Source organism: Rattus rattus, chromosome X (assembly GCF_011064425.1).
Source record: "Rattus rattus isolate New Zealand chromosome X, Rrattus_CSIRO_v1, whole genome shotgun sequence".
Taxonomy (NCBI): Eukaryota; Metazoa; Chordata; class Mammalia; order Rodentia; family Muridae; genus Rattus; species Rattus rattus.
Window position 1 is genome coordinate 700,202 of NC_046172.1, and position 8,503 is coordinate 708,704.

The following is an 8,503-nucleotide window of genomic DNA, read 5'->3' on the forward strand; positions in this document are numbered from 1 at the left end:
ACTACAGTCACTCCTCATCCTATTTTTCCTCCCCCATCTCCAAGAAGATGTTCCCCCACCACCACACTAGATCTTTATATTCCCTGGGACCTCAAGTCTCTCAAGAGCTAAGTGCATATTCTTTCACTGAGGCCAGACCAGGCAGTCCTCTGCTGATTATGTGGCATCATACCAGCCAGTATATGCTGCCTGGTTGGTAGCTCAGTGTCTGAGAGATATTGGGGGTCCAGTTTAGTTGCGACTGCTGGTCTTCCTATAGGGTCACCCTCCTCCTCAGCTTCTTCTAGCTTTTTCCTAATTCAACAACAAGGGTCCCCAGCTTTTGTCTATTAGTTGGGTGTAAGAATCTGCATCTGTCTCTTTCAGCTTCATGTTAGGCCTCTTTGAGGACAGCCATGCTAGGCTTCTGACTGTAAGCACACTATAGCATCAGTAATACTGTCAGGTCTTGGAAGCTCCCCTTGAGCTGGATCCCAATTTGGACAGGTCACTAGACTTCTTTTCCCTCAGTCTCTTCTCCATTTTTTTGTCCCTACAGTTCTTTTAACCAGGGACAATTCTGGGTCAGAGGTTTTGAGTATAGGATGGCAACCTCATTCCTCCACTTGATGCCCTGTCTTTCTACTGGAGGCGGACTCTCCCCATTGTTGGGCATTTCCTCTAAGGTCCTTCCCTCTGAGTCCTAAACTGCTCTCCCCTCCCAGGTCTCTGGTACATTCTAGAGGGTTCTCCACCTCCTACTTCCTTAGGTCTCCTGTTTCTATTCTTTCTGCTGGCCCACAAGACTACATTCCTGATCACCCCAAAACCTGTTCATGTTCCACTTTTCCCTTCCCTGTCCCCTCTCTCAACCAGGTCCCTGCCTCCTTCTGTCCCCCACTCATGTGATTGCTTTCTTCTCCCTCCCAAGTGGGATTGAGGCATCCTCACTTGGGCCCTTCTGCTTGTTACCCTTCTTGAGTTCTCTGGATTGCACCCTGGGTATTCTGTACATTTATTGACTGATATCCACTTATTAGTGAATACATACCATGCCTGTCCTTCTGGGTCTGAGTTACCTCACTCAGGATGATATTTTCTAGTTCTATCCATTTGCCTACAAAACTCATGATGTCCTTGTTCTTAGTATCTGAATAGTATTCTGTTGTGTAAATGAACCACATTTTCTGTATCCATTCTTCTGTTGTAGGACATCTGGGTTGTTTCTAGTTTCTGGCTATCACAAATAAGGCCGCTATGACCATAGTGGAACATGGGCCCCTGTGACATGATAGGCATCTTCTTGGTATATACCCAAGACAGGTATAACTGGTTCTTCAGGTAGAACTATTTCCAATTTTCTGAGGAACCTCCAGATTGATTTCCAGAGTGGTTGTACCAGTTTGCACTCCCACCAACAATGGAGGAGTGTTCCTCTTTCTCCACATCCTTGCCAACATGTGCTGTCATGTGAGTGTTTGATCTTAGCCATTCTGACTGGTGTAAGGTGGGATCTCAGGGTTGTTTTGATTTGCATTTCTCTGATGACTAAGGATATGTCTCTTTTCAGCAATGTGAACCCCAACTAAAGCAGTGTGTTTGTCTTCTGGTGTTTTTCAAACTAAGTAGACAGGTTGATCATGACCTAAGAGGTATTAAAAATTTCTATTTCTGAATTAAAACAGTTAGACTCCCTTGCAGAAATACAAAAGTGGAGAGATTTAGAGTTCTCATGAGACAAAGAAAACATGGTTTTGGGAAAAGTCTATTATTTCTATGCCAATTCATCAGAAGTAATTTAAAAAAAGATCTTGCTATGGTTTGCATAATGAAAAGCAAACAAGCACACACACACATAAAAACCTTCAAAAAGTCAAAAAGATAAAGGCATAAATCAGATAATTGCTACCAGTTTCTGTTCTTTTTGGTCACCCTAGCTAACTACTCTGCTATCAGTACTGTCTAGGCCTTTTAATTCTCATTTTGAATGGGCTCCTACATCTTAAACTATTTGGCCAACTATATATCAATTCAGTAAAATTAATAGTACTTGAGATCAACCACTCCTTTTTAGAGCAGGATGAGTCTGTGATTTGACTCATTCACTAAGTCCAGTGGGGAATGTAACAGGCCCCCAAAGACCTTAGCATAACTGATAGAAGTACCATTCAGGCAGTAAAACTCAGCAGTTAGAGTAGACCTGACAAAAATAAAACAAAGGCTTAATCTATCAAAGCCCATAGTTCTGGGAAAGTCTTTAAATGCACTTTGCTTTTTGGCTTCTGTAGTTCTGATTCTGGCTAACCATTCTTGTTAACTGAAGTATGACAGCCCAGAACATGTTTTTTTGTTTGTTGGTTTTTTGTTTTGTGCTTTAAACCATACCTGAAAGGGGCTCAGGGCTACGTAGGGATCTTGCACACCCAGTATAGTTGCAGCCTCCTATTAAACACTCCCTGTTGGCTTAAACACATATTTAAGCAATCTTCTCTGGTGGATACTGCACAACACTTCATATTCATTCTGGCCAGGTTGATTATATTTTCTACTTTTTGTCTCAACATCTCAGCTTTGTGGTGAAATGTGTCTATGTCTCAAACATAATAAACTACACCTAGGAACCAACATTAGAACACATTTATTTAGTGTGAATCTAAATATAAGAATTGTTTTTCTTTTTTTGAATATTAAGTATATAGTTTTATGTGCATATATATACATATAGGCACATACATATGTATATTCATACACATGTGTGCAATGCTCATGGGCCAAAGCAGTGTCACATCCCATGGAACAGGAGCTGTGGCAGTTATATAAACCGTGGGTACTGGAAATCAAACCTATGTTCTCTGAAAGAGCAGCCAATGTTCTTCACTATCTTTCTACTCTGGAATCATTTTTCATAACCACTAGGCTTTTAGTTAACTTTGGAAGGACTGGCACAAGCAACCCCATCTCATTGGTTCAAAATACTGTTTCCTCATGAAGCCTAGGATGAACTCAAACTTAATGTCCTGTTTCAGCTCTCCATGTGCTGGCATTTCAGGCACACACTACCACGCCTAACATGACCTTATTTCAGATTTTTGTGCATGTTACCCCTTGCCTCTAAACAATATTCTCTGAAGACAATGCCAATTAACATCCCAAAATGCCAGGGGAAGAGTCACCTTGGTTACTCTGATTTGATCCCACATTTTTAAGGGGAGGGGATTAAGTAACTGATATCAATGAGTTAGCACAAATAACTCTTTAGGCCCAATTTTAAGCATTTGAGGTATAGAAGTGACTTTCATGTCAGGCATACCTAACATGTATTGTTTATCCTGTAAGTAATGTCCTAGAATCTCAAAAATACTGTTCAGTTTCCTTTGTTAGAAGATTTTCTGTTGACTCTTCAGCTGGTAACGACTTACAAAAACACAACTCCAGAGTAACAGACAATAATAGTTCCTTACAAAGTTTGAAAACAACCAACAAGAGTAGAACTGTTTTGAAAATTAAATAATTCTATGCCGATTTACAGCTATCTAGTTCTTTTAGAGGGTTTAAACACTTTAAGTGGCCTCTTATTGTGACTTATAGTTCACAAGGGACTCAATAATATTAAAGGAAGGCATGGCAGCAGGGGGCCAGCCATAGCAGGAAGCTGAGAGATCACATCTTCTATGACAAACATAAAACAGAGAAAGAAAACTGGAAGTAAAGGTGAAGTTAGGAACTATCAAAGCCAGTGCCCAGTGATATAATTCCTCTAGTGACGCTGTACCTCCTTAAAGTTGCATAACCTAACATGACCTAAGTGTTTGAATACCTGAGCTTGTTAGAGTCATCTTTTATTCAAATCGCCACAGTGAGTTTGTTAAGTGCATAACAAGAAAAAGTAAAAGAATAAGTAACAAGTATAAATAGACACAGCAGACAGATAGCACATCATCAAATCAGGTACTCAAAACATCAAATAGAGTGCTAGTTAATTTTTTCGTTGGTGGTGATGGTGGGATTTGTTCATTTGTTTTTTTTTTTTTTTTTTTTTTTTTTGTTTTTGCTTTTTTGGTTAGCTTGTTACAAACTAAAATCACCTTTGGGGGAGGTAAACCCAATTGAGAACATGCCTCTTACCACATTATCTATGTGCCAGTCTGTGTATGATTTTTTTAAAATTCATGATTGATGTGGGAAAACCCAGCTTACTATGAGCAGCTATGCCATCCTGAGTAGGTGGTCTTAAGTTGTATAAAAACTTAAATTAAATAAACCATAAAGTGTAAGCCAGTAAGCAATGTTTTGAGGTGGTCTCTGTTCAATTCTTGCCTCCAGATACTTGTCCTGCCGTGAGTTACTACCTTGACATCCCTCTGTGATGAACGGTGACCTGAGAGTTGTAAGCTAAAATAAAGCCTATCATCCCCATGTTGCTTTTAGACATGATGTTTATTCCAACAATAGAATGTAAACTAGAGAAGTAGAAGCAACTGAAGTATCCTAACTGGAAGGGCAAATGATAGGTGATATTATCAAAACAGGGACTATCCAACAAATGTCAACTAAGGAAGCCATGTTGACACAGCTAAATGAAAGTCCTAATGGAATGTCCTGAGGTGAGCACAGGGTTTCTTCTATTTTAGCTGAGGCTTCCAAGTGAAAGAACACAGAGCAGCAAAGAGATAACATCAGCAAATCAGTTATTTACAACCATTCTGCAGAAATGGACTAAAGAAGCCCCACAGAAACAGTGATACTAATGTTATCAACTGAGAGTTTCAGACAGAGCAGAACATTATCTCCATGGATGGCCTTCTGGATTTCCATTTCCATGAAGGTATTTTTATATTATAGGATAAACAGTAATAACCTCTATTGGAAATAGTTCAGCTTCTATCTATTCTTAGAGGGCACAATCTTTTCAATACCTTTAACTGCTTGCTCTTTTCCTTTCTCCCTGACATAGACTTAGGGGCCAAGCCTGCTACAGAGGGCACTTGATGAAAACAAGAGTCTGGATGATTAATTATTGATATGGGTGAAATATTGAAGTCACCCCCTATTATTATATCTGGACCTGTTTGGGTCTGCCAATAATAAATGAATATGTATTTTAAATTGTTATATATTGATGTAACTACTACAGTTTTTGTTTTCCATTTGCTTGGTATATCATTATCAATCCTTTGACTTTAAGTCTATGTACACCTTTGCTAATAGCTGTGCTTTGTGTAGACAACAAACAGTTGAATTTTGTTTTTAAATCCAAATAGATAACCTGCATCTTTTAATTAGGGAGTGAAGTAATTTTATGTTCAGCATTATTACTGAGAAATAGCTCTGATTTCTGTATTCTTTTTCATTTTTCCGATTGGTTCAAATAAAGTCTACTTTTTTAATTTTTCCCTGTTTATCTTAGTGATGTAATGACTTACTAAATTCTATATAACTACTACTTTCCTTGTTCTTATCTGTCCACAACTATCTTCCCGTGTTGTCTTTGTATAATAATATATTAGATAGCAGGCAGATGGGGACTTCAATAGAGACAAGATTACTACATATCTGATAAATAGGGGGACAGGCGATGTTGTACAATCTTGTACCCAGAAACTTGTTTATATCAGTGCAAGCAAAAAGAAGATACATATTGCCCATTTAATGACACTCAAAAAATCAGAGACTCTAATAAATAGCTACAGTTGGTTCTGACACACTGGGATGACTGAAGATGAACTTTGAGTCATTCGGATCCATTATCTCATTGTAATTTCAGTTCCATAACCTTGGAGATACAATTCAGTGCTTAGAAACCCAAGTAGTTCTTATGGAAGACCTGGGTTTGCTTCCCAGTACCCACATGACTGCTTACAACTATCTATAACTTCAGTTCCAGCGAAACTGACCCTCTTCCAAAATCTGTGGCACCAGGCACACACATGGTATACATATATACATCCAGGTGAAACACTTATACACATAAAACAAATAAATAATTTTATGAGCATAAACCAATTACTATTTCAAGTAATGATAGAAGCATGGTAAGAATAATACATATTAATGTATGAAGTTAAAATGAATTTGGAAATGATATGAGTAATAAACAAGGTCAAACAAAAGGACTGGGAAAGGGAAAAGGAAAAAAGCAAAATTAAATATATGAAAATTAAAGGAGGTTGAAGAGATGGCTCAGGGGCTAATAATGAATACTGTTCTTGTAGAAGAAAGACTGGTTCCCAACACCTCTTTCAAGGGTCCAAAACCAACTTTTTACCATTTGTAATCTCATTTTCAATATCTGAATTTGTTTTAGTTGTTCAAGTTGTGATTTATTTTCATGGACATTTTGTGTATTGTGGTATGGTAATTTGAATTCTATTTAATCTTCTCATTTTCTAGATACTCATCCCATTGGGTATTTCCTAATATTCCTAGTGCTGAACAACATTTAGCTCTAGCAGGGAATCATGATACGTTCCTGCTTCTTTCAGACCTAAGTCATAAAAATGCTTCCATGTCAACTTCATTAATAGGAGTATCTGTGTCGTCTATTTTTGGTCATAAACTTAACTATACCTAGAATGAACTACAGTCCAGAAATGGAGGGCACAGCTATGAGATTTTCTGCTTGATATTCAGTGGGTAGATCCCCTTCTAGTCTGAACCTTTGAGGAATACCTGGAACTTGAGGCAAGAAGACACACACCTTTAACACGGATTTTTCAGTGGGGGGTGGGGAAGAAGCAGGAAACATACCTTTAATCTGGGCCACACCTTCTGCTGGGAGCCTATATGAGGATACAGAAGAAGTAAGCTTTTGCTCTTTGCCTGCTTGCCCCTGCCTTGCGAACACATCTCTATTTCTTCACTGGCATTAGAACCTACTCCTTCAGGATTCCAGCATATACTGAAGACCAGCTGAGACACCCAGCCTTGGGACTGAGCAACTACTAGATTCTTAGACTTTCCTTTCACAGCTGCCCATTGTTGGGATAGTTGGACTGCAGCCTGTAAGTCATCACAGTAAATTCCCTTTATATATGATTGGACTCTTTGTGTTTTCAGGGAAATATTTTCATGCTAGGTATAGAGATTTTAGTTGTAAGAGGAATTATCTAGGAATAATGAGGCAATGTCTTGGATCAGAATCCTGTGGACCATGATAATACTCAGAAAGAAAAATTAAAGCCCATGAAAGACCCTCAGGGAGATAGACATAGAGAGGGGGCAGGGAGAGGGAGAAAGAAACAGAAAAGAAGTTCGTATACAAAGTGTTTTCTTCTCTTTAGAATAGCATTTAAGACCTTTCACAACAAATAGTACTTTTATAATTTTATCTTCAATGACTCTCTTTTCAGCTGGTGAAATCATCTTTATCCTATTATACCAGTTAACAATACGCAAATAGAATGTGAGCTGCAAAGAATACCAAGGTTTCTAAAAACTTTTCTTGGAGAAAATGCTAATGATTAAGGAGAATATATCTTTGTTAAAATAATGAATCCGATTCTCAGACTTTTCTATGTATGGGCAAAGAATGTTGTCAGTGGTCCCATTTAAATTTGTCACAGCATTTTTAGAAATATTTATAATTCTTAGAAACAAAGTGATATCAATTAAAACATTATTTCTATTTTTTCCATCTTTATTAAATTGGGTATTTCTTATTTACATTTCAAATGTTATTCCCTTTCCAGGTTTCAATGCCAACGTCCCCCTAACTCCTCACCCTCCCCTTCTACATGGGTGTTCCCCTCCCAATCCTCCCCCAATTACTGCCCTCCCCCCAAGAATCCCATTCACTGGGGGTCCAGCCTTGGCAGGACCAAGGGCTTCCCCTTCCACTGGTGCCCTTACGAGGCTATTCATTGCTACCTATGCAGTTGGAACACAGGGTCAGTCCATGTATAGTCTTTGGATAGTGGCTTAGTCCCTGGAAGCTCTGCTTGGTTGGCATTGTTGTTCATAGGGGGTCTCAGGCCCCTTCAAGCTCTTTCAGTCCTTTCTAAGATTCCTTCAATGGGGGTCCCGTTCTCAGTTCAGTGGTTTGCTGCTGGCATTTGCCTCTGTATTTGCTGTATTCTGTCTGTGTCTCTCAGAGAGATCTACATCCGGTTCCTGTCAGCCTGCACCTCTTTGCTTCATCCATCTTATCTAGTTTGGTGGCTGTATATGTATGGGCCATATGTGGGGCAGGCTCTGAATGGGTGTTCCTTCAGCCTCTGTTCTAAACTTTGCCTCCCTATCCCCTCCCAAGGGTATTCTTGTTTCCCTTTTAAAGAAGGAGTGAAGCATCTGCATTTTGGTCATCCTTCTTGAGTTTCATGTATTCTGTGCAACTAGCATAATTAGAGCATTTGGGCTAATATCCACTAATCAATAAGTGCATAGCATGTGTGTTTTTCTGTGATTGGGTTACCTCACTCAGGATGATATTTTCCAGTTCCATCCATTTGCCTATGAATTTCATAAAGTCATTGTTTTGATAGCTAAGTAGTACTCCATTGTGTAGATGTACCACATTTTCTGTGTC